Source organism: Wyeomyia smithii, chromosome 1 (assembly GCF_029784165.1).
Source record: "Wyeomyia smithii strain HCP4-BCI-WySm-NY-G18 chromosome 1, ASM2978416v1, whole genome shotgun sequence".
NCBI lineage: Eukaryota > Metazoa > Arthropoda > Insecta > Diptera > Culicidae > Wyeomyia > Wyeomyia smithii.
This window is the reverse complement of record NC_073694.1, coordinates 71,091,401-71,118,829: the sequence shown is the minus strand read 5'-3', so window position 1 is coordinate 71,118,829 and position 27,429 is coordinate 71,091,401. Positions and strand designations below refer to the sequence as shown.

The 27,429-nt window shown below is 39.2% G+C and overlaps 1 protein-coding gene across 1 annotated transcript in view; it reads right to left on the bottom strand.

Moving 5' to 3' along the window:
* The window catches only part of LOC129733287 (dopamine receptor 2-like), a 411,353-nt gene extending 392,676 nt beyond the window's left edge, over positions 1–18,677 (bottom strand). Inside the window, exons 1-2 of the mRNA XM_055695059.1 lie at positions 18,491–18,677; positions 17,468–17,606 (exon numbers count right to left, since the gene is read on the bottom strand). The gene's annotated coding sequence lies outside the window, so the exon portion shown is untranslated. The remainder of the gene's footprint in view (positions 1–17,467; positions 17,607–18,490) is intronic.
* Positions 18,678–27,429: the final 8,752 nt, after the last annotated feature.

The following is a 27,429-nucleotide window of genomic DNA, read 5'->3' as shown; positions in this document are numbered from 1 at the left end:
CGAGAGTTTTGAGCGCATGCATGCAGCTTCCATTTCTACCATTTCTACCAATTTTAAGTTTCGGCATATTTGTCATATTTACCTAAAGCAACTTCCTCTATAAATAAAACATTTGAGAACAAACGAGATATCTCAGATCCGAGCCTGTTGTTTGTCACGTAAAAAAATCGCTCATATTCTCACATTGAAGTAATAACTGAAATACACTAAACTATCAGATAGCGGCAATAAATGTTATATAACCTGTCATCACATGCAGGATTGCAGTCAAAGCGGTTGTGCACAACTGAGGAATGCAGTTAGTTTCTCCTTCTCTGACATAGCACGTATTCGCTGCTGACAAATGGTAGTTATCCTTCGGTTTACAACCGATAAGCCATCAATCACGATAACTGCTTTATCCCATCACCAGTCGACTAGGGTTCAACGGTGGAATGGAATCAGTTTTCCTGGTATTTGATTTTGTTTGGAGTCTAAACACAAATAGGAGTATAATTTAATTTTGCAAACATTCTAATAAAAAAATTAAAAGGGTAGAATAATTATAGTGTCATTAGCTACAGCACACCTATAGAATGCACTGCTTAAATTAATATAACGCGTGCTTAAATTTTACACTCACAGTTTATACTCAAAGGTTATAAAACACACCCTCCCAAATGTTGAAGGCGGATTTAGATTTATATTTTGCTCACTATTTTGGGTCGTACAGCTGCCTCCGGCTGGCTGCAGCAATCATAATCGTTAAACCGGGCTTAGTCAGAGTCTAGCAATGGGTAGACACTTCAAAACTTTCACATTGAGCCGTGGATCAACTAAACTTTTTATGGCCGCTGCTCTTAAGCGATGTCGCCGTGGTGATTACTTGAGTTCTCTCACTAGAGTTTATTTACAACTCAAAGCGAAAAGGTAATTACACAGGGCATTCAATGAACCTGCCAACAAGTTTTGCAAACTAACCAATTTGATCGAATTTATCATCAAAGTATATGCTTATGTATTCTGTTTGCACCGACTTTGACATTTGCAAAAGTAGTGCTGAAAAAAGTGTTATCATAATCAATATTCGTCGAGCACACCATAATTTCACACTGCAACCGATGAGGTGTTGCTGTAAAACATGAGCTGTTTGCTTCCATCATCCCTGCAAAAAAGCTTCTGAAGTATAAATACAATTCCAATTCGCCTGATGACCAGAAGCCCGGGCCCTGGTTGCGCATCGATCGCAGCGCTTATCGCCGCTGGCGAGTAGCGCAAATAAACGACAAATACCTGCATCAACCTATCATCGTATGGCTGCAGAAAGTAATCCAGCATGACTGGATTGATTGAGCTCCTAACATCGCCCACATCTCCATCAGCATCATCAGCGTCATCATCGTCATCATCGTCGGGTAAACACTGTCTCATCACCTGTGTGCATGGAGGACGACCAGACCAAGAGGAAGATACAGCACACATCACACTCTCATCTTCGGTTCGTCATCGAGTCGAGTCCTGCCAAAGGGCATTCGGGCGCGTCCTTGCCGCTCATGAATAAATGATACTGCGGATACATCAGAGGGGAGCCGTAAAGTGTTGCTTCACTTGGGAAACGGCAAACGGTTACCTGTGTGAGTATTAATAGTTTTCGGAGAACCGCTGTCGATTTAATCATCGACGTACATCAGCCATGTCCAGGATGGAAGCCATCTCTGTGTGTAGTGAGCAACTACGACTGTGACCAACCGTTTCACGGAATCATTTTTTCTGTTTTTTACTCCTTTTTTCCGGGGCTATTCATTATTACAGTATTGAATTCGATGCGCTCTACCGGCTAAACTCAGGCTCGTGTTGTCAACCCGCAGACCAACTGAACTGTGGGACCGCGACAGAGAGCTACTAGTTGGCGAGGATGGGAATAGACTAATATTGATTTATGGAGAATTGCCAGTCGAAGCGGACAAACGGATTGCGCTTAATTGACCTCAAACCGGATCAGCGTGCCACTGGCTCGGTGCTATCGGTGAAGGTGCTCGGTAGAATCTGACCTGCCAGGATGGATAATGCTAGAAACCGGACAGAATTTATGGACGACGAAGGCGTTGATAATCAGAACCATTCCAGCAGTAGCCGGTAGGACGAACGGTTCGGGCGGAAGGGGGTATGTTTAATCGTGCGGATGTCGTGGGAAAATATCGCTCCATGTCGCCACTTTCCCACGCGACTACCGGCAGGCTGTCTGGATGGTGAATGTAATGTAACTTGCTTTATGCTACATTGTTTGCGCTGGTAGGACAAATAGAGTGAGCGAGCTAGAAAAACGTGCGATGATTTATCGGAATTTATTAGGTCTCTTGGAGGTACCCAATATATTTTATGCTGTTATTTTCGGCGAATGACTCACGCAATCTTCTAATAGTTATAAAGTTGAGAGAAGTAGGAATTGGATGTGATGTCTATTTTATAAGATGGCACTTATCTGCATAACTTTCACTATAAATTTGGCTTTCTATTTAATTATAATATTGATTATTTTGAGTTTTAGTTTATTTTTGGAACACCACTCCTATACTTTTATTCCTTCAGATACCTTAGATAATTTTTATCAATTTTACTAGGAGTCTGCTGAAATAACCACAAATAAAGTTACATTAACGATTTTATCTTGTTCAGGTTAGGGGGTACGGCGCCTCCCCATTGAAACTGAACTTATGGAGACGCGTGGCTATTTACCTTGCCTACTCGTATAATTAACCATGACAGAAAGTAGTATAATTAACCATGACAGAAATTAGTTCAAAAGCATCAGTAGGCTGTTGAAAATGAGTAAGAGCAAGCGAGCTCATAATTGGTTAAGCTTCGCTGGTTTTCTATTGTAAAAATAGGCCACTCATCATGCCATAAGTTTTGAAATAAGTTTGACTATAAATTAATATTAAAAATCACAGTATACCACCCTAAAGTTGAACGCAATTCTATGTTTTTTAAGAAATGAGAGTCAGCAGCATGAATATTAGAAAGGCAAGAATAGTTTAAATATAATTAATATCAACAATTTGCTACCAAATAATGGCATGGCATTTTTTAGAAAACATAAAGCAATAAAAAATACACAAAAAATGAATATAAAGCTGCACTGCTGAAGTATAACTTGCAAAACCTCAAAAAAAGAATTCACTTATGACAACGAAGCGTGCCATTCGAAGTAAGCCGATCAATGACTGTATATGCGAGTTGAAATTCAACGGCAAATTTTTCAATTACATCTTTATCAATGTGTACGAACCAAACAATGCAATGATTGAACCGATGTCGAGAAAGGAGGATTTCTATGAGTTCCTTGAAAAGACGCACAGTGAGTGCCCAGGACAAGACATCGAGAACGTCACAAAACTTCTTCCGCCCCGTTAAGAGGAGAAAACCTCCGCTTTGATCAACAATGCATAGGGGGGGGGGGGGACTGTTCCATTATTCATATCAGCCCATATATTCATCGTATACAGCATGAAAACACAATTGAAACAGGAAAAATAGGCTTATTTTCTAACTAAACAAATCTACTTATCCATGGAATGGAATCTTCTTAGTTCACTTTAGATTTCTCATAGAACAGAATCCTCAAAAACTCACTTAAAAACTTTCAATTTGATATTATAGTCGGGTATCTGCACTCTAAAACTCAGTTATTTCAATCACCAACCTCAGAAAACAAAATTTACGCATTGCTCTATACGGTTACAACGGGAATCCCTCAGCAGCCAACAAAAGTTTTTTTTTTTTCATCATTAGCGGACCACTTTTCATTTTAATCACTAAACAAAATCACTCACTACTCTAAGAAAACTTTAATATTCAAAATGTTCACCTCAAATTTCCAAAAACATTAAATTTTTTTATTAACAGAAGAGATGCATTTTAACAAATCTTAAATTTCAACTGTATGTAATTCCATCTGTTTTCACTGCGTTGATGATAATCAAAAAATGCCAAATCAGTTTCTGTTAATACAAAAAAAAAAATCACACTGAAAATGTTGAATTATTCCGACATTATTGACATGAATCGACAGCACTGCGGTGGTTACCTAGGATACGAATTTTGTACGTAAACAACTACAGCAGCTACCTAGGTAACCTACTACGACGGTTTGCAGATACGGTAATTCATGGAATGTGATTCATGGATAATAGAGGCGTCGTGAGATGAATAATTGAGCAGTGATTTAAGTTTTGAGATGAATATGGAAGCGTTGTGAAAAATGGTTTGTTTTACAAAATTTAGGACAAATCTAGCTAAGTTTACTAAACTTCCAATGCTGGGCGATTCCATAAGAGCATGTTAGCGTATTTTGTTTATTTGTTCAATGACTTCGTGAAAATTTGAAATTAAATCCGGGCATTCTTCGTGAATATCATCCTAATGAGATGAATAATAGAACAAGTACCCTATTATGTTTCTATCCCTGAACGGATTTCAAACGCCAATATCCTGATCGACATGTGAAGGTTGTCCCTAACTTGTGGTATAATGATTGGCATATCTTTTCAGAAGCAAACTGATCAGAATTGAGGTGAAAAACAATCATTTTGGTTTAGTTTCGCAGCATTCAACCAATTACCAGCTCGCTGTTATAGCTGAGAACAAGATGATACATTGTGAATTGTACGTGCCATTTCTCATTTCGAATGCAGCCAATGTTACTTTCACTAGACAAACCCTTAACATTAATGTCTCAATCGACTGGTGCAATTTTTACCAATTTTTGGTATAATAACCCTTTCCGATCGGGCCCGTATAATTGCGTAGGTAGAAGGTGACTTAAACAAAACGTTTTCTCTCGCTTTTTGAACGTCCTTTTCATTGTTTTATTGCTCACAACGCTAGTGTCAACATCGCAGCTGCTACGAAAAATAAAAAGCCGGAGCAAGCAAGTGTTTTTATATAGGAATTGCTTTGATTTAGGTTTTGTTATCCGCCATTTTTTACCTACACAATTGTGTGGGCTCGGTCGTAAAGGGATAATAAGCATATCTTTCCAATTGACAACCAGCGAAGAAAATTAATTTACAATCAATTGAAAAATCAGCGGCTGTCCAATCACGAGTTCGCTTTCTGTTCCTGATGTTTGTGTTAGAGCTATCTTCTACATAACTCCGCCTTTATTTCAAGTTTTAACAGATTATCCCGGTTTCGTAATACGAATGTACGAAAAATTTTTTTTGTTTCATTCTGGCATTCAGCGAAGCCGGACCGATAAAGCACTCAAAAATGCAACACTATCGTGTCGTGTTGTAGCTTGGGAGGTAGACAATCAATTTTTTCCCGTGTTCGATGGAGGCAGATACCAAAAATGTAACTGTTGCGTGTTGCATATTGCCGATGTGCGACAGAGTAAATTTTTGTTCATGCTGACGTTAACTGTTGGCAGACATGAGTTTGAAGTTCGGAATTCTGCTTCGATATCAAACTTTGCGTCACGTCAATCAAACAAAACGTTTTGGCTCTGAAAATATGTGTAATCATCAATATCTTCCCAAACTAATATTTTAAAAGAACTTCTCAAAAATGAGTCGTGTTCCAAAAGATTTCACCAATAGCACAGAATCGCATCTTCTGTCCACAGTAGGGAGGTCGGTATTACCGACTTTTCGAAAAACCGGTATTTCGGTATTCATAAAAATAAAAACCGGTAAAAAACCGGTATTTCTATTTTTTTCTCACTAGTAGAAACCAGGGGCCATTTGTGGTCTTTAAACCTACTTGTTCAACTACAAAATTCTGAAAATCATAGTTTGGGGAAGAATGACAATCATGTCCGCGGAGAAACGCAAGTCATTCTCTCTGTTCTATTTGAAAAAAAAAACTGAAAAATAATTAAATATATACAGAAATTTGGATTTGAAATTTATTTTTTGCCTAGCGTTTCAGGTCGCATCTATGGACGTGTCGCTGCATAATTAAGTTTTTTCATTTATGAATACCTATGCTTCATTACGACCCAGTTACGAAAAACATATTTTCGAAGCTTTATTTCAATTTTCTTTCACATTGCAAAACTTAGGGTTAAAATAATGAATAAATTTAAAATTCTTAGAGGAACAACTATTGAAACTGTTGAGAAGAGTAAATGAATGAAGAACAAAATTAAATGACGATCAGACAAGGATTTTTATTCTACGAATCTGAAGGAATCGAAGGTAAATACTTCTCTATTCTGTTTGATGCTCTTTAAACAGTTCTTCCAAATTCAGTTGAACCTGAGAAAGCATTTTTCTCAGCTAGAATGATTGCTAATAAAATTTGCTGCGGTTTGGGCGACGAAGCTTTTACCCTGCTACAGCTAGTTAAGTTTTACTTTCTCAAGGATAAGGAGCAGTAATTTTTAGGACGAAATTCTTTATTGATTGATTAAAATCTGAAGTTATGGTCAAAATACGGTTTTTTGGACCTCAGCGCATATAACATTTTTTAACTCAGTCATTTATCAACCGATATTCGATATTTTAGCAGTTTTAGATAGAGGACAAATAGAACTTTCAAATCATATACAGGTTTTCCCTAATATCAATAAAACATGTTGAGTTTTTTGAGATTATATATAAATTTTTACACTTTTTCACGCAATTTTTCAATTTAATTTTAAATTTGCCGTCTATTTTTGTGAGAAAAATATCACAAATATACTATAATTTTGAAAGTATATTCAATTCCGAATCAAATGAAAGTAGTTTTGTGAAAATCGGTTCTTCAGAATTCTTGGCTTCTATCGCACAACTATTTCACGGAGCTACAAATGATGAAAAAATATATCTTTAGTCAAACGTTACTTGAGCGTTTACTTGAAGACGGCAAATTTAAAATTAAATTGAAAAATTGCGTGGAAAGTCTAAAAAAATATATAAAATCTAAAATAACTTAACATGTTATATTGATATTAGAACAAACCTGTATATATTTTGAAAGCTCTATTTGTCTTCTTTCTAAAACTGCTAAAATATTGAAAATCGGTTGATAAATGACTGAGTTAAGAAATATTATATGCGCAGAGGTCTAAAAAACGGTATTTTGACCATAACTTCAGATTTTGGGGGTGTTTGGAAAATGTCTAGTATGAGCGAATGTTACTCTCAACATGCCCTACAACCTACACTAGGTCACTTCAGAAGTTCTTGAAATTTTTTTTTTCTAAAAAATAAATGTCTTGCTTCATTGATATGAAGTTTTTTGACATATTATCGATACACACAAAAACATCATCTGAACCCAAGCAGAAAAAAAAAAGAAGGAAACAAAAAATGATAAATAGGTTAGAGTAAATTGATATTCAATGTTGCTTCTGTCTAAATATATTTATTATATGCACCGTCATGTGATTTGTAACGCCTACCTAAGTGGGTAGCATTCATTAACCTTGCAATGATTTATGAATATCGTGACAATTAATTTTTTTAATTTTAAGAAAAATACCGGAAATGCCGTTTTTTCGCCTCTCCAATACCGGTATTCCGGTATTGGAAAAAATATCGGTTTTACCGGTTTTTGTTTACCGATAAACCACCCTAGTCCACAGAAACGTCAATGCGAAGTTTTAGTAAAAATCGAAAATGACAATTTAAAACAATATTAAAATTGGGACTTTTCCATAAGTAATTACTATAGCATAGTTTACAGTTCCAAGCGAAGTGAAAAAGTTTACAGTTCGAAGCGAAGTGAAATTTTTGCAAGTTGCATTTTTCACGAGTGTGAAAGAATGAACATTTTGTATGAGATTTTCGCTTCGCTTGGAACTCTAAATAGGGTTTCACATGCAAAAATGCAATGCTTTATGCTGTACTGTGATCTGGTCGAATCGTTGTTTAACAAGGAAGAAAACGCGGATTCAGAACAAAATTCTGAAAATTATTCTGGAACGTCCTCCTTGGTTTTGTATAATCGGATTACATAGGCTTACTAATGTTGAATCATTAGAAGCTATGTAAAATAAAATTATTATCAATCCCCAATGGCTACGATAAGCTTGCTTTATAACCAATAAGTTAGCAATTAATTTAGTTGTAAGTTTATTTCCCTTTTTTGGCAAGTTGGTTCAAATCCCTACGAATGATAAGTCCTAATTGCGAAAGCAAATGAATCCTTGCATTAAAAGATACAAATTCCAAACAGCCGAAAAGTTAATTACGAAATCCAAAACTATTTCCGTAAAAATGCTATATCTCGAGATTGGCCCATATTACCACGGGGTTATAAGTGTTTCTCACGTAAAATTTTTCAAGAAATATGATAAAACCATCAACTTTAAAATAAAATTAGCTGCATTTTCCGAAAAATGCAAATTTAGTTTTGAAATACGAAAATAATCTATCTGGCAACAGTTCCGGTCAAAAATAGTATTTTTTCTGGATTCTTTGGTTTGTTTTCCTCAAAATTCACCTATCACTATTTTTCGGGTGTCTTACGTCTATGAATTATAGAATAAAATATTTACGAAATTTTCAACTTTTTTTCGTAAAAATGTTATATCTCGAGATTGGCTCATATTACCTCGGGATGATTTGTTGTTTCTTATGTGAAATTTTCCAAGGAACACGATGAAATTATCAAATTTAAAATAAAAATGGCTGCATTTGCCGAAAAATGTAAATTTAGTTTTCAAATACAAAAACAATTTATCTGGCAACACTTCCGGTCAAAACTTATATTTTTTCTGGATTCCTTGGTTTATATTCTCCAAAAATCATCTATCAGTATTTTTCGGACATCTTACGTCTATGAATTGTAAAAAAAAGAAAAAAGAGATTTTTGACAAAAAATGCGCGACTTTGCAATAAAGACCCCCTCTTTATTGCAAAGTCGTGCATTTTTTGTCAAAAACCTCTTTTTTCTTTTTTTTTACAATTCATAGACGTAAGATGTCCTGGAACGGGGGGTATTCCAATCGACACCAAAATTGGAATTTTTCCAAAGAGACAGTAGATGAATAATTCTCCCAACTTTGAGCAAAATCTGTGATGGTCGTGTTCAAGTTTGTGCTTTTTCGTGGTCAATTCGTATGGAATGACCCATGTATATTATTTTCCAAGTGCCGTTGATGACCAATATCTTCATCAGATATGAAATGTTTATGGGTCCACTGGCTTCGGTATTTTCAATAACAATTTAACCGTCTCCCATAAGCTCGATAATCCTGCTTCTGTTTACGCCGCAGAATTAGCTGCAATTCAGTACACCCTAGGGATTATCGAAAAAATGCCCACGGACCATTATTTCATCTTCACGGACAGTCTCAGTTCCATTGAGGCTCTCCGATCGATGAAAGATGTTAAGCACTCTCCGTATTTCCTGGGGAAAATACGGGAACATCTGAGTGCTTTATCCGAAAAATCAACTCAGATTACCTTAGCGTGGGTCCCTTCTCACTGCTCGATACCGGGTAATGAGAAAGCGGACTTTTTGGCTAAGGTGGGCGCAACAAACGGTGATATTTATGAAAGACCAATTGCCTTTAATGAATTTTTCGCATTTGTACGTCAGAATACGATCATCAGTTGGCAAAATTCTTGGACCAAGGGGGAACTGGGAAGGTGGTTACATTCCATAATCCCCAAGGTATCGACGAACCCGTGGTTCAAGGGGTTGGATGTAGGTCGGGATTTCATTTGCGTGATGTCCCGGCTTATGTCCAATCACTATAGATTTGACGCGCATCTCCGTCGTGTTGGGCTCGGGGAAAGTGGTATCTGTGCCTGTGGTGAGGGTTATCACGACATAGAGCATGTGGTTTGGTCATGCCCTGTACACCGTGACGCCAGGTCTAAATTTATAGCTTCCCTGCAGGCCGAAAGTAGGCAGCCGGCTGTTCCTGTTCGTGATGTCTTGGGGAGCCGTGACCTATCCTACATGTCCCTTATATACGTTTTCCTGAAATCCATCCACGCCCCAGTTTAATCCTATTCCCTTCCGCCTACATCCAACCAAACGACAAGAACACGTTAAGACCCCGGATCCGGAAACAACAACTAGACCCGCACGATACTCTCCGGTCCCGAGGGAGACAACCCAACCCAGTCCGTAATATCTGGCCCAGCAGCGGAACATATTCAATATGCTGCTTACCTATGTCGATGGAAAACCATCAAACAACAAATCAGTGCTTTTAATGCAAAACATTCTAGCTTTAAGTTAGATTTAGTTTCAGCTCGTAGTCGGCAGCGAGGATAAAAAATTTGCTTTTAGTTATTAAGATACTTTAGAAAGTAAGCTACCAGATATAATTGGCACCGTTAAACATTAAATTGTATTTGTGCCGTGTCAAATAAATTATAGATGAAGAAAAAAAAAATGAAATGTTTGATGCGTTGTTACATACAAAGAGGTGCCAATTTTTTTCCGTATCATCACAGAGTGTCTTGTTTACATTTCAAAAGAATAAATACAAGTCACTTGTTGAAGATTACAAGGTTGCTTTTCAAATGTCGCGGATAAAAAGAATGTTTTGCATATCTGATGCAACGGAAAGAAAGTAAAAAAAAAATAAAATAAAATCGCGAAGTGAAATTCTTTCGGGAAGTGTAAGGCATCCACAAGTTTAGTAATGAGTCCCTTCTAGAATATCTACCAAGAAGTGGCCAAAAACCTGATCCAAGCAACTCTGAATGGGATCGAAATTTTGTGGATCATAAGTTAAATTAGAAAACAGATTCACTCTTATTTCTGATTGGACCAAGAAATTTACGACGAGCATCGGAATGCTCAAGCGGATTAAGTGTAGACATGATCCAAAACATACAACGAACTGAAAGTGCCATAATTAACATGAGAGCGGCAACACGAAGACTAGAACTCGAAAGCTTTATGAGCGTATTTTGTATAATCCAAACTAGGCCTCAGTTTTATGCCAAAATGGTTGGGAGAGTGTATCAATAGATCAATCGAAGACGAATGTTGTGTTGGAAAGATTTGATCAAAAGATGCTGGTCTGGGAAACCATTTGCACAAGTAATTTGCGATATTCTGTTTTCTTTCCAAATGGGACAATTAGTTCTCAAATCTATCTCAACGATTACTTGAAAAAGTGATTGCTTTCGCTGTATAGAAGGTATAACGTTCTTTTCTATTCAGGCCACGATTGACGCGCCGGCTTCATACACCATATCCACTCTGCAATGGCTTTTCGTTAATAATGTCATGTTTGTTGAAAAAGACATAATTCCACCAAACTGTTTCCAAGTGCGGCCGATGGAACGTTACTGGGTAAGTTTTAAGGAAATCGTTACTCAAGAAGAAAAGTACAGTATTTCGAGGCATAGCTGTTAGGGGCCATTCACATACCACGTGGTCAGATTTTTAACGATTTTGACCCCCGCCCCTCCCCCTCTGTGGACAACTGTCCATATAAATTTTGAAAAAAATTGTATGGACCGTGGACATTAGCCGACCCCCCCCCCCCCACAAAGCTGTCCACGTGGTATGTGGATGGCCCCTTACAGAAATGAACAATTAGCTTGAGTTGGTTGATTTGATATGATGTTAACGAGATAAACTATAATATATGATATTTATATGTTTTTTGTGAGGCATTTTTTTTTTTTTATGGACAAGCCTGAAAAAGTCATTTTTTCATAAATCACGTTTGGGTAACCTGTAAAAATTCTTTTGGAAGGTCGAAATGTTCTACAAAAATACTATTAATGACGATATTATCTTTCAATTTAGGGTTAAGCACCTTGATATGATAAGATGATCTCGCTTAAGGATTCTCAGAGTCCACAGAACAGCACATCAAAGGGTTTATGGTAGAAGTTATCGCGCTCTTCTTAGCATGTCAGCTTAAGAATACCGTAAATACCTTTTAAAAGATCGTCTTATTCCATCCCTTCGCTGCATGTACACCGCATCACGCAAAAGTTTGACTGTGCGTAACCACCTCAATATTGCGCCTTTTTAGAGCATCTTTTGTACTGTTTCGGAACCACTACAACGAATGTGTGTTGTTCATAACGCATTTGTTGCTCTAGCGAATGTTCAATGTATTGGGCGGCTCAAAATCAAAACACTTTTGAAGTATTAACCGGTGCTAGTATTGCCATGATGATTTGTACTGGTATTGGTAATATTTTTCAGAATGCTGCTTGCGCAGCGAACAATTTTTGAGCATCTCACTCCGATTTACATCATCGCTGCAGGATAATGCTTTTTTCATTCACTACGCCAACGTAAAATGTCCTTTACGAATAAAGGAACGCTCCGAAGGACAGTTCATGACGCTTCTTCAATATTCTCCTGCTGAATGGAACACAACACGTGAGCAACTGCGGTGCAACACACCTCTACTATAATATAATTCATTCTACTGCATCGAGGAAGCTGATAGAGGAGACGAGCACTTTCTGCGCCGCAACTAAATCAATATAAATACCGCGCATTTGCGCAAGCAGGTTCATTGTGTAGTGTGAATTTGAATCGACATTGTGTATTTCGAATCCTTAGTTAAATCCTTTCTAGTGTATTTTCAATCGAATGCTTATTTGTAATGTCGCAATCGCCTAATTGCGGGTTCAAGTCCCGTCGGGATGCGGCATATTTTTCCAAATCTGTATCATATTCCCAGTTCGCTTATCCCCACTGCACATACTATCTGCTTAATGAACTTGTGTGTTAACGGGTAAAAGCCGTTGTTAAAAATAAGAATTTAGCTCGAAAAATTTAGCCCCTACGGAGCCCTTTCCGTTGTTGTGTCACACTTGCAAGCACGACTCAGACTGACTTCGGTCTCGACCACACGGGTCTATAAGAGTTATCAGCATCATCTGACTCTTCTGTGTGTGATGAGACATTCCTTTCAGTCTATAAATAACGCTTGCACAGCAAAGTGTGTATGTGTATGTGAATGTGATACGATATAGATCGTGGAACAGTACCACTGTTCCTCGTAGTTTAATTGGTCAAAACACCATGCCAGAGACAGGGAGATTGCGGGCTCAAGTCCCGTCGGGATGCGGTATATTTTTTCAAATCTGTATCATATTTCCAGTTCGCTTATTTTTCGCTTTCCCTACTGCACATACAGTCTACTTAATGAACGAAAATATACTTACAATCATTTGGTCTACTATACTGATGTCTGTGTTAGAGAGATTAACCAATCGTGAGTCGCAAATTTAATTTCTGTAAGTGTGTATGTGCAACTTTTCAATCCCACTCGATTTTCTCAGAGATGATTGGTCTAGTTGTCCCATAAAACCATATCAAATTTAATTGTAATAGGTTTTTCAGTTTGCATATTATTCATTAAAATGTGAAAATCACGAAAGTTCATTATCTCAGAAACTACACAACCGATTTGAACAAAATTGATCTTAAATAAACGGACTACCTAAAAAACCTTTAACTTTCAAATTTCAAAAAAATGGACAAGTGGTTCAAAAGTGATGGAAAGAAACGTGTTCTGAAGACTATTTAATCTCACTCATGTTTCTCGGAGATGGCTGAACTGATTTTCACAAAATCAGTGTCATATGGAGGTCAAGTTACCCCATAGTACCCTATTGATTTTTTTTGCAATCGTACTTTACTTTCACTTTGCCTGTTATGTTTAAAAATGTGAAATCCAGTTATCAAAAGAATCATATTCCAAAGACTACTTAAATTCACTCACTTTGCTTAAAGACGGCTGAACCGATTTCCACAAAATTAGTGTAAGGGTCTAATAGCCTCATGACACCCTATTGAATTTTACTGTAATCGGACTGTTACTTCGTCTGTAATGTATCAAAATGTGAAAATCACAAAACTTCATTATCTCAGAAACTACACAACTGATTTGAACAATATTTATATCAGATGAACGGGCTAGTTAAGGGTTAACTGATGAATTCTATATTGAATAAACCCGTGGTTCAGAAGTTGTGGAAAGAAAGTCATATTTGAAAAAGAAAAAAATCCTCCTTCAGATAATCGAATCTAAAATGATATTTTATTGCATGATATATAATCGGAGCTGTTGTAATCGAGCCCGACATAAATATGACTACAGTGACGTTTCGATCATACCACGATAAAAAAAAATTTCACGTCATATATTTGAAACATATTTATTTCATGTTATTTGCATGTGTTAATGTATGTTCATATGTGTTTGAATATTAGGTTCGTTATGTTTGGTATAGTTTCACTATACCTGTTTCACTACTTGTGTTATTTGGAGTGATAAATAAATCCAGCAAATACATATTATCAAGGTGTAATTTTTTCTTTCTGAAAATTAACGTGCTGGTGTAAATCTATTTAAACAAATCATAAATTCAAATGAGATAGGCTGGGTCGCACCGCTAGGTGGATTGATTTGGTTTTTTTTCGGTAAAAAATTATCATTGCCACCAAACAAGCTCAAGACCAAAAAGCATCACAACAAAGGCCAAAGCAGGAGGCTAACATGCCACTAGCAGAAATCAGCATGCGAAGTGAGAAGTGCTTGAAATCTCAGAGTTTAAATCAAAAGCAATGAAACCTGCCCTATGTTGTCAAGCAATCTCGTGCAAGCCCTTCTCAGTGCATTCTACTCCAATTTTAATTTTGATCGTTTTTAGGTAAAAGTTGACGAAAGTTAGTGAAATACATTGAAATATTCATAGTATTATAAATTCCAAAAGTGTAAAAGTTAGGGGAGCCTCAGTGTTTTGTATTATTTGCAAGTCAGTTATTCATAAGAGGTTGTATAAAATTCATGAATTCCTAATTACATGTTGTATAGAGCCACAGCCAATTGTACAGTTTTTTAACTCTTTTAGTCATTATGACACACTTTTTTATGAGAAAACTGTAAGAAAGCTGGGTTTTTATGAGGAAAACGAAGAAATTCGTCAAAAAAAGCCACATGTGTGAGTATTGGGGAATTAATAGCGCGCGCCATCCTACCCAACTGGTGCATCTTGTATGGTTCTCCCCTACAGCATGGAAATAAATCCTCGTGAATGTGAACATAATCATAAATTCTGATTTTTATTACACAATTGTCAAAGAATTAATTGTGCTATATTGATCGTATATTTCAATAAATCTATGTTTCCTGCTGGAGAACCACACATAATTTTCAAAAAAGTGTATTTAAAAAAAACTGATTGCACTTCAACGACAATGTTTCCCTCATTTGGAAAAAAAAACTAGTCAAGCTGCAGGAGCTCAAAATTAGCAACATTATAATTAGTATAATGCAGCACTCCTCTAAGATTCCGTGTCAATATTGCAAGACTTTAAAGAGTGAGCGGTATCGAACGGCCTCTTGAGAACCAAAGAAGGCTACAAGGAAATATAGACAAGAAAAATGGAAATGATTGGAAAGAATACCCCCCCCCCCCCCCCCTTTGTCTTCGGTAACCCCTATACGCCACTATACATCACGGTTGGAGTCGTTAATAAAATTTTCAAGTCCCTCGAGAAGAAGGCACTAGATTGAATACGCACTTGGCTGGAACAAGCACCGGTGAGGCATCAACAAATGACATACGAATTCACCGAAAAAGCTTGTCACGTGACTTTCAACGCTGCCGAATGTTTGGCAGAAAATCCCGATCCTTCGGGTTACTGTTCTACTGAATAAACTTTATCATTTTTTTTAATAATATTACGATTTTCAGGTTTCTAATAACTTCAAAAACGTTAACGTAAAGGCTTCTCCTTTCAACTCGAGCTTGGTTTTGATGAGGCAACTGCTGGTAGTTGGGAAAAGTTGCATCTTCCATTCACAAAGTACCATATGCCAAAGTTCTGCAGAGACACTGGAAAAGGTATTGACTCGCATAATAAATAAGCTTCTGGTACGTTCATGCTGATTTTGATGTGTGTTGATACTGGCAACACTCACGGTTACACCGATAAAGAAAGGAGTTGTCACCGATTGAAGGGACAAGGGTTACTCCATAAGATTTGCCAGCTCATCTTTCTTTCTAAATTAGACGTCGTACAGTAAAGAACTTCCAGAGAGGTGAGGAAAAGTAAATAAAATTAACCTAAAATTATCATTATTCTAAATAAAAACTATTTTCTTCATTAAAAACATTTTAATAAATATATTTGATGCAAAAAAGTTACAAAAATATTAAGTTAAAAAAAATTAAATATAAATATCAAAGTGTACGAAAAAGTTAGAACTCCTCTTGAAACACGTGCAAACCTAAATTTGTAAGTTAGTCCTTTATTAAATCTGTTACTAAAAAAATTGTTAAAATAAAAATAAATTTACAGCTAAAACTACATTACAACAAATCCAAACCGTTTTGCTAAAGAAATCAACCCACGGACTTTCAGGGACAATGTGATTTGTCAAAGGTATTTTTCCCAAATTAAAACACATTTAAAATCAACTAAAGCCACTAAACCACATAAATAACACACCTAAGCCAGTTCGGAGGGTTGAGTCATTTGTGAATAATCGTAAGAACGATAATAATTCCGGCTGTTGCAGCAATCTAGAAGAGCGTGTGCACTAAATGAGTAGTTGATTTGAAAACAATTTTGTTGACTAGTGTGAGTTTGTTACTCAATTTAATTAAATGTGAGTATTTTGAGAGTATTGTTATAAATGTGCAGGGTATCGAAAGTTCCTAGTAGATTCGACATGTGATTTTGTCGGTGTTGTTCACCGCTCCTGTTACTACACATACAAATTCCTTAGTCGTTGCATTTTTCATAACCCAGTTGTACCCTTATTGAGGCGATTGAAAAGATTTAAATTTGGAAATGTCATGCAGTGACCCATAATTGTGACAATGGTAAATGTTGCAAGTCGATTCACCTTGAAATAGTCTAAATTAGTCCGATCATTATACATTACCTTACGCCCTCTTACAAAATTGCTTTCGAATCCAATCATTTTATCCACCCGTGGAAAACTGTGTTCATACAATACAGTAGACTGCTGACGCTTGTACATGGCGTGCTCGCGCGTAATTTGTCCATTGTACGTGAAAATTCGGCCTGTATGCTTTTCATTAATTAATTTACATGACAGATAATGTGTAGATATGAATAACAAACAATTCTTATTACATACACTGTCTATAAGTACAAAAGCTATGAAAATCCATTAGTATTGAACTCAAACTCAGGCTAGAATAGCTAGACTGAAATCGCAATGCTGCGATGAGAAATGTAGGCGAATTTGTAACTGAATAGAATGGGTTTTTTTTTTCGTGGTTGAATCTGTTAATATTATTACTTGTAGTATGGTTTTTTCGGTAATAATCACTCAAAGAAGTTAGCCACTGTTCCAGACAGTACGAACTTTGTTCGGAATGATCGAAAAAAAGTAAATAATTCACATTTGTCTTCTTGGTTTATCCGAGAATCATCGTCATGGCATGAATAATGAATTAGAGTGTACTCGTGGGATTTACCACGAAACACTGGTGCACTCTTTACGGTATAAAGAAGCGGAATTATACGAAAAATAAAATAACCCAATCACAAAATTCATTTATCAGATAGCTACCTGCTTGTCGTAGATAAATATCCTTTGTTGATGCCTCTTACCAATTCCGAATCTGGTTTGTAGATTGTACACAATACACCAAATGTGATTTCAACAATTTGTTGTTTGTTATTTTTGCACTAACAATTTGTGACACTTTCTATATACACAATTTTATAAACCGTGCCAATGGAGACGCCCAGTATTCCACCCTTGCAGTGTTATTTCCTTAGTTTAGCTCGACGCACCATTGACATTTTTTTCATCAAACACACACACGCACATACACAAACACAATGTAAGCCACCTGCGCAGAGCTTATTTCACGAGAATGGTCCAAATATCCACTTTCCTGGAAAAAGGGGATTCTTTCAACCGCACACCTGTTACAAAGCGGAGTGCATTCTGTTACTCCTGCCCTAATCGGTGCTGAAATCCACTTTACTCATTTCACTGTATTGCCGAGCCCGGAGGGGAGGAAAACACAAACACCCGTGTACACACGTGAATCCGTGAGCAGTAAAAAAAATTGCTTTTTCGATCGACCATCCGTATAGGGGCCAACAGTATTCAAATAGCAATCCCTGCTGGAGTTGTGAGAAACGTGTGTATCCTGAATAATGCACAGCACTATACCGACAGCTCGCTGCTGGTCGTATCACGTTTAAGACCATACGGGCACCACCGGTGATGAAAGGATTAGCACAAATCGTTACACAAAAAGGTATTCAAACCGGTTCTTTCCTTCTTCCGTGTACGTGTAGTATGTCATCACTGCCATCACAATATTGCCCTTCTCACATTTTAGGTAGCAACCGTTGCTTGTGGGTTCGTTTTCTTTTCAATTTTCACAAGTTCAAAAGCCACACGAGCAGGTAGACACTTTCTGGCGGAAACGTGCGCGCGAGGAAAACATACAGTAAACAAAACAAATCACCACTCATTCAGCTTGATGACCGTTACTTGAGCTGGTTTCACTAGCCTTCGCCGTGTAGGAATTGCAAACGTGACCTCTCTGGGATACGACTGAGCCGCCAAACCTACCGCAGGTGTCTAATAGCTGTACAGCAGTACCTTACTAATATTGCTCTTGTTGAGTGGAAGCCAATACTGGACTGCCTAACGATGCCGGAAGAAACGCGTGCTATCGCAATCCCATCGCCGTGAGAACTGCCGCCAAAAGACGGTACCAGCTAGATTCGAACAGCCTGGCGGTGTCAAGTCTAGTGAGTCCAAAGGCGACGCATGATCAACGGTAACCGTGACCGTGACACGAACCGCACCACACGGAATGCGCTCTCGTCCTGGAGCTCATTCCGTCTCGGTCGGGATGAACATCTGGATGAACATTCGGATGACTACTGAACATTGTTTCCCCATGTTAAGACAGGGGGAGTTTACTGGCTAACTAAGACCTGTATGAGAAGACTAATCATTTCAGGTCAAGTTTCCAACTTGAAACCTCTCTGATGTGATATTTACCAAACCTCTTATACCACAGAGAAGATACGGTTGCTCCGTTTTCCACCCGTTCCCGCTGTGCAACTCTGTCTCGGTTCAGGGGAAAAGCAACCGGTCTCTTTTTTACCCCCCTCTCGCCGTACGCCAATGAATGAAAGTCTCTGTGCAGTGGGCACGCTTTTTTTCGTATCTTATATCACCCCGCCACCCTTCGAACGAGTTCCTCTCACCGTGAAGCCACAATCCATCATAACATTGTACCAAGCCAGACAGCTGGGAGACAGTAAAAGTGCGCGGGATTAGGACTCTCGTAGCACCCGAAGCCATTTAATTTTTCGCTGGAAAAACGAAACCTTGTCCTTCGCTGGGTTGGCCGCGTTTGAATGCTTCACTACGGAACGAAGGTAAAAGGCAGGATAATTTCAATGAAAATGATGATTTGTGAGCGAGTGTGTGTGTGTGGATAACGAAAGACCGCCGGCTCAGCAGTGATGCATTTCCGTTGTTCTACTTTCGTTGCTTTCGGCGAACTATTTTGTCACAATGCAATGCGGTGATAGGATGGCAGAGTCATATTTCCGCCGGAGTGCTTCCAGCGGCTTTAAGAAGTACGGAGAAACTCGAACGCCGAGAGTCACTGATTGAGCTATTGAATTGTAATCTTCGGTAGTACAATTGATGAGGATGCTGTTTCCCTGGATTTGCAGTTTCCGTCTAGTGATCGAACTTGAGCCGGGTAGAGTTTGAAAAATCCGATCATGAAAGAATCTTGAAAGTCCAATTGGATGTTGAACCAGAACCGGGAAGAAGCGTTCTGCATCGTTAGACGAAATACATAAAGGGTGTTACCGTCGAAAATTGGCCAAACAAACACGTGTGAAATGGCCTTTTTCTCTGAAAATAATCAATCATGTTTCTTTGTCAAGTTCAATGCATATCGAATGAAGGTTCGGGCTTCCCTTTTACCCTTTTAGCGAAGTCGAATTTCAGGACATTTCCCTTGACTCCTTTCATCAAGCTTTGTACAGCCTTCTTGGTCACTTTGTTCGCCGTATAATGCCAGCTATTCTTAAACTGTATCTTGTTGACTGTCTTTTGTGTCTTCTTGAGGGTCCGCGTGATGATAAATACTGGGGCTATATAGGGCGGAGCTTTGCTTTGTTGGGAAGGTGCATATCCTTTAGCACCACCTGGACGTTGTTCTGCGCATACCACTCCATGGCCTTTTTCCGTAATGGCAAGATGCCAAATCCGGCCAAAACAGAACGGAACAACCATGTTGCTTGAGGAAAGCACCGATCCTATTTTCCTGGCAGTCGACAAATTGATTTGGCTTGATTTGGCCACATTCACCAATTTCGGATTTTCGCGATGCGTTACTTCTCTTGCTTCGACGCCATTTTCACAACTGAAGAGAAAATGTCAAAATAAACATTAGGTATGATACTATACACACATACTTAAACATGAAAGGTGTTAAGGTGTGTTTTGATACACGATACAAATAATACGGCAAATTGAAGTTGACCAATTATCGACCGTAACACCCTTTTTATGTGACATAATGTTAATTACGCGTTATTTTTGTTAAGAACTCTTTTTTACTTTTGATTATGGTTACATTCTCCAAGCAAAAGTTAGAGTGCGCGTAACTAGATCATATATGAGCTTTTTTAGAGCATTTACTGATCTAGTTTGGAACCAGTACGACGCATGTGCGTTGGGCATAACGCATTTGATGCTCTAGCGTATTTTGAATGTATTTAACAGCTCCGAACCAATTCGCTTAGAACGATTTCATCTTTGTTGGTATCGTCATAATGATTTGTAGTGGTATTGGTAACGTTTTTCATGAGACTGCTCTCGTTGATGTAGTGTAACCAGCATTGGTTGCTAACAGCCATGTCCAAAACACGCTCTGCACTGAGGGATATATTCAAAACACGAAACGGCGTGCTTAGCAATTGCCACTCAGTGTTGGTGTAAGACAGACGGCACGAAGGGCGAAATTTGAAACACCGAAGCCAGTGCACAGTGGTTCGCCCATAGGCCAAAAATAGAAAAAAAGTTTTTTTGTTTTCTGGTTATTATTAAGCTATTTTTGTTGGCCTATTTTATGAACAATTTACTTTTAAATACGAGATAAGGGAAGGTGTTTGACACTTGCAAAATCAACTTGAATAGACGTGTTTTTTTACATAGTGTACATATCCGCTGTAGAACAAATTCAGTTGCTTCTTCTGTTTATTTTCATTATGAGCCTTCAGAAAACAGGTTTATTCCGCTATTGCGGTGTTGTTTGGATAGGTATGTGCTAAACTGTAATCATAATTAGTCGTAAGAGGGAACATAGTAACAAAGTCAGAGAGCACCACTCATACTTAATTTCATGTAAACTTTCAAATGTGTTCCGCGCGAGATACTATCACCAAATTACCACCAAACGAAAGATTTAGGACCTAAAAAAGATTTGTTAAAGGTTCCAGCTGCATAAATTTGCATTTTAGTCGTTGACAAGCGGCTAAAGATGGTTACTTTTTCGTTTAAATTTCATAATTTTCACATACTTTCTTAGAAGGCAGGGGCGACTCGTCCATAGGTGCGACCTGTGCATTGCACACGGGGACGCCAGGTAAAAAATATGTTTCAGACGCAAATTTATATCAACATTTTATTGGTTTCCAGTTTCACTTTCAAATAGTAACGACTAGAATGCCTAGCGTGATTACGCGGACATGATTGTGATTACTTCCTCAAATTGCGATTTTCAGAATGTGTAGTTGAACAGGCAGATTCAAAAGCCGCGAGTCGCCCCTGTTAGAAAGGTTGTGGTACATTCAGCTCAAATTTAGCTCTGAGGGTTCACTCAACGAAACCAAATTGTGCTTAAATTTTGCACAAGGACTTTTTTCGACAAGACAAATATTTTGAAAGTTGCCGTTTCTTGAAATTCAATGGTCAAACTTTTTCCTTTATTCGATTGGCACCCTATTATGCACGCATAATAATGGCAATGCCAGAAAATTGAAACAAGTTGGATGATGGCAGTCCCAGAAAAGTTTGTTATAGTTGAAAAACACCTAATTCTGTCGATTTCAGTAGTTTTCAAGAGCGTTACTGTACAAAAATGATTTATGACCGCCCTTGCCATACAATTCGAACCACTGTGCAGTGGCAGTGTTATACGATCGCCACTGGTAGCTCCAGCCTCGGCAAACACCGGAAACGAGGGCTTTACTTTCGTAAAAGCACCGTAGCCGAATGTTTGAACTTCGTAGAAACACCTCGGTCACTGACATATAGCTTTGCTAGGCCTAATGCGAAGGAAAACGTTCCCAAATATACTCACATTGTTGATATTATTTTTACGTGAGACTAGTGTTTTTTGAAGCTAGATCCACCAGTGCCGGTGTTTGCCGAAAGTTAAGGCACCAGTGGCGATCGTATAACACTGCCACTGGCTTCGGTGTTTCAAGTTTCGCTCTTCGTGCCGTCTGTCTAACATTAACACTGAGTGGTAGCTAGACACGTCGTATCGTGTTGCTATGCAAAAAGCGCACTAGTGCAGCACGGTTCAGTGTTTATACCATGGCTGGTTGCTTATACTTGAGGAGCTTTTAAGTTTATCGATTCATTTTCAAGAACAACATTGAGAACATTCAAAAACAACATTGAAACAATAATAATAAGAGAAGACATGGCATATGTTCATAAAATTTTGCATTTAACTATGATGTTACTGTTTATTTGTTTGTCGACAGTAGCGATTAATTCTGCAGAAGAAGCGGAATGTGGCTTGGATGAAACGCAAAAACTGACGTTTCGAAATATTTATCAGGATTTTTACGTATGTTTTTTCAAACAAATTTCCACATTCTTCGGCTTATGTAGAACGCTTAGCTTACCAAACAGTCCCAAGCCTTTGCTGTACGTAAGAGTCGTCTCCATTCCTCTCGGTCCATGGCTGCAGCTCGGCAGATCTACAGTCTGCGTAGGGTCCGCAGGTCGTCTTCCACCTGATTGATTCACCTTGCCCGCTGTGCACCTCTCCGTCTCAACCCTGGCGGATTGGTTTCAAAAACCATCTTTACCGGGCTGTCGTCTGACATCCTTACAACATGCCCAACCCACCGCAACCTGCCTATCTTAGCGGTGTGAACGATAGATGGCTCCCCAAGCAGCTCCTGCAGTTCGTGGTTCATTCGCCTTCTCCACACTCCGTTTTCCTTCTGCAGTCCACCGAAGATGGTACGCAACACCTTTTGCTCGAAGATCGCAAGGGCGCGTTGGTCCTCTACAAGCATAGTACATTTCTCATGCCCGTAGAGGACTACCGGTCTGATCAGCGTCTTGTAGATGGTTAACTTGGTGCGGCGACGAATTCTACTCGATCGGAACGTCCTTCAGAGACCAAAGTATGCATGTATGATTTCCTGCCATAATGCGCCATTGAATTTCTCTGCTGGTATCGTTTTCGGCAGTTACCAGTGAGCCCAGATACACGAACTCATCGACCACCTCGATTTCATCACCACCAACTTGAACTCGAGGTGGGATGTTTGCACGATCTTCTCGTAAACCTCTTCCTTTCATGTACTTCGTCTTCGATGCATTGATGACCAATCCAATCCGTTCCAATCCGTAGTCGTGCATAATTTGCCATAGCTGGTCCCGATCGATTGTGTCGTACGCCGATTTACAATCGATTACCAAATGATATATGGGCACGTTATATTCGCGGCATTTCTGAATAACCTGCGGAACCGCGAATATCTGATCCGTGGTGGCGCGGGCACCCATGAATCCCGTCTGGTAGTGCCCCACGAACTGCTTCGCAAATGGTGATAGTCGACGGCAGAGTATTTGGGAGAGTACCTTGTAGGCGACGTTCAGTAGAGTGATTGCCCGGTAGTTGCAGCACTCCAGCTTGACGCACTTTTTATAGATGGGACACTCCATCCACTCCTCCGGTACTCGTTCTTCCTCCCAAACCTTGACAATGACCCAGTGCACGGCTCTAGTCAGTGCTTCTCCGCCGTATTTCAATAGCTCGCTAAGAAGTTGGTTCACTCCAGCAGCTTTATTGTTCTTCAGCCATCCAATCTCCTCCTCCACCTCCAGGAGATCGGGGGCTGGAATCCTGATGTCTTTTGCTCGTGCACCAAAATCAATTGCCATACCATCCTCGCGCTCTACTGCATCGCCGTTTAGATGCTCGCCGAAGTGCTGCTTCCACCTTTCGACCACCTCACACTCGTCTGTAAGGAGGTTTCCGTCCATGCTCCTGCACATATCAGCTTGCAGCACGAAGCCTTTACGGGAGCTGTTCAGCTTCTCGTAGAACTTCCGAGTGCAGTTAGCTTGGTACAGCTCTTCCATTGCTACGCGATGTCGGTCCTCTTGCTGGCGCTTCTTCCTTCGGAGGACTGAATTTTGGCTGTTCCGTGCCTGTCAGTATCGTTCCACGTTCGCTCTCGTACAGTGTTGAAGCATTCTCGCCCGTGCTGCATTCTTCTCCTCGACTAACCGTTTGCATTCGCCGTCAAACCAGTCATTTTTATGATTCGGGGCCCTTGTACCTAGTAGCACTACAGCAGTGCTACCTATGGTGAATCGTATGCTCCTCCAGTTATCTTCAAGGGTAACTATGCCAAGCTGCTCTTTCGAGAGTAGTGCTGCCACCAGCTGCTGCGCGTATTCCTGTGCAGCCTCGGCGTCCCGCAGTTGCTCAATGTTTGGTCTCGGCGTTCGACTTCGGTGGGTGTTATACACCGTCGATAGTTTTTAGCGCATGCACACAGCTACTAGGTACCGGTCTGTACATTGCCTCCCGTCCTTACTTACCATTCATGACCCCAATGACGATTTTCACGTCCCATCGCGGGCAGCTATCGTAGACCTGCTCCAGCTGCGCGTCGAACGCCTCTTTCTTGTCGTCGGGTCTACCTTCATGTGGGCAGTGCACGTTGATGATGCTGTAGTTGAAGAGCCGGCCCTTTATCCTCAACTTGCACATCCTTGCGTTGATAGGCTGCCACCCAACACGCGTTGGAGCATCTTGCCCAGTACTATGAAGTTCCCAGCTCGTTGATGGTGCCACAACCCTGGTAGAATGTAGCCGCTCGGTGCCCGCTTTTCCATACCTTCTGTCCTGTCCAACAAAGTTCCTGCAGAGCTACGTCTTCGAAGTTGCGTGGATTAGCTCATCGTGGATTATCCTGTCGCATCCTGGAAAGCAGAGCGGTTGGTAGTTACATGTCACGAGTTTCCAATCGTAGTCCTTATTTCGTTGCCTAGGTCCCTGCCGATTATTCCGATCCATATTATCTCTTACGTTGTTTGGAACATGTCGTTTTCCGGGATGACTCGTTGGGCCTTCCCCAACCCCCTGTTTCGCCGGGGGACCATCGTGTCAGCTCTGTTTAGAGCCCCACGCTGCGACCAGGATGTTAATCAGCCGCTCCTAACATGAAGATCAGACGCTGTTTTGAGCCGCACCATCTAGATGAACAGACGCTCGGGTTGGCGAAGCATTTCCTCTACCGCCGGAATATGGTTGACGCGCCAATCATTGGCGCGTCGCTCCTTCTCACTTAGCTATTATCGGATGACAACATTGCCCAGGCAACACCAACCAGTTGTATCCATGTTTCAATCGGCAGTCTAGTGTAATCATATGACTCGTGGAGGTGTGAGATAAAAACTTGTGAGGGCCGAAGCTATGTTTGACGCTCCTTCCAGGTTGTCAACTCACTAATTGATGCCCTTTGTAGAACGCATATTTCAATATCTAGTTGAAACAAGTCTAAAGCTAGGAATTGCATAGTCACTAAGCTAATGATCTGAATTTTAAAAGCTAAAAGCTAAGTTGCAGACCAAAGAGGAAATACTAATATTAAATAAACGAAAACTGTAAAAGATAAGTTAAAAAAAACATGTATAAACATCACGTAGAGAAAAATGAATAATCATGAGTTAATACATTCAATTATCGCCTTATTTATTGAAAGTTTAAAACCGAAAAAATAAAGCTAAAGCAAAAAAAAACTAATATGTTTACATATATTCTGCAAGTAAATATTTTTCCATCCGACATTCTTAGTTTGCTCGATACAGATTTTTGGGCCCAAGATACAGAGAAACAGGTATTGTTGAAGATAAATACAGATATTTATGGCAACTCTTCTCTCACCACAGCTGAGCGGGAGAAGAGTGGTAAATCACTCTAGAGAGAATACATAGCCGAACGCCGCGCGGAGTACACTGCTGAAATCAGTTTGATATAATTCGAAGAGCCAACATGCGTGAAAGACGGCTGGATTTTTTTTCAGTTTTGAAATACATAGTAAACACCGTTGTCTACTTTACTACCAATATGTTTCTCTCACAGTAAAAGCACGTTCTGCAGTGATCACTGTTTTTTTTTTTCACATATCATTTATTTGACACGGGATAAATACAATTTAATGTTTAACGGCGCCAATTATATCTGATGACTCATCAGAGTGTTTTGTTGTTAAATAGGCGTCTGATGATTTCCAAATGGTCATGAATATCCAGTATGTATAATATGTTCTGCTGAGCCATGATGTCATGAGCTGATACTCCTCGGGTCCTCGAAGTAATCTCTGATGTGTTTGAGCGTATTGTCCTTTCGTGTGAAAAAGATCACACCAGTTTGCTATCTTTCTGAAGAAATATTTCAGATTCCACAGCGGTGTTTTTGGCGAGCTACACATATACACACGATTTGCTGCTCTCTTCAAGCAAGTGCGTCGCTTTGCTCAGCAGTGTGAGGCTATGGTTATATATCGCACGCTTAGCCTTGGGGCTCATAGCGGTCTCGATCAACTAGATTAGTTGAGAGAATTCGTTATCGATATTGTTTTTGGCACATTTTGCATGTGTAGGATAAGTACGACGATACACCGTGCCCCAGTGCTGAGTCGAGAAAATTCCTAGCTCGAAAAGTTCCTCGACTCGATCGGGAATCGAACCCGATATCACAACCCTGTGGGAGAGCTAGCTGACCGACATCGCTAATCACAAAGCCACGGGGACCAAGAATGAATGACAAACAAATGAAAAGTTCATATTTTTTTATGCAAAACATTAATAACTTTGATAGAAGTGAGATATTCACGATATCTGCATTGTATATTGTTCCTCTTAAAAAGCTCTAAAAGTCATTCAAAGACTGTTTTAAGGTGAAACTTGAAGTAAAAAAGTTAGAGCGCAAAATGTGTTTTTTCAATAAAAATCGGTTGTTTTCAGAGATAGAGAAAAATGTATAACACATGTATAACACATGTATAAATGCTATAACACTGTAGAACAAGTTTTCCTTCTATCTACAAAGATAGAAAAGTTAGATACTTGATTGCGTCGAAAATTTTGGTCACCCTAATTTTTAATAATTTTTCTATAGGCCCTTAATCATATGTAACAACTTAGTAGAAGGAAACTTTGAAGAAGGTGCTACCTCTGCCCCAGTTAGTACACGACTGAAGCTTTTTGAAAGC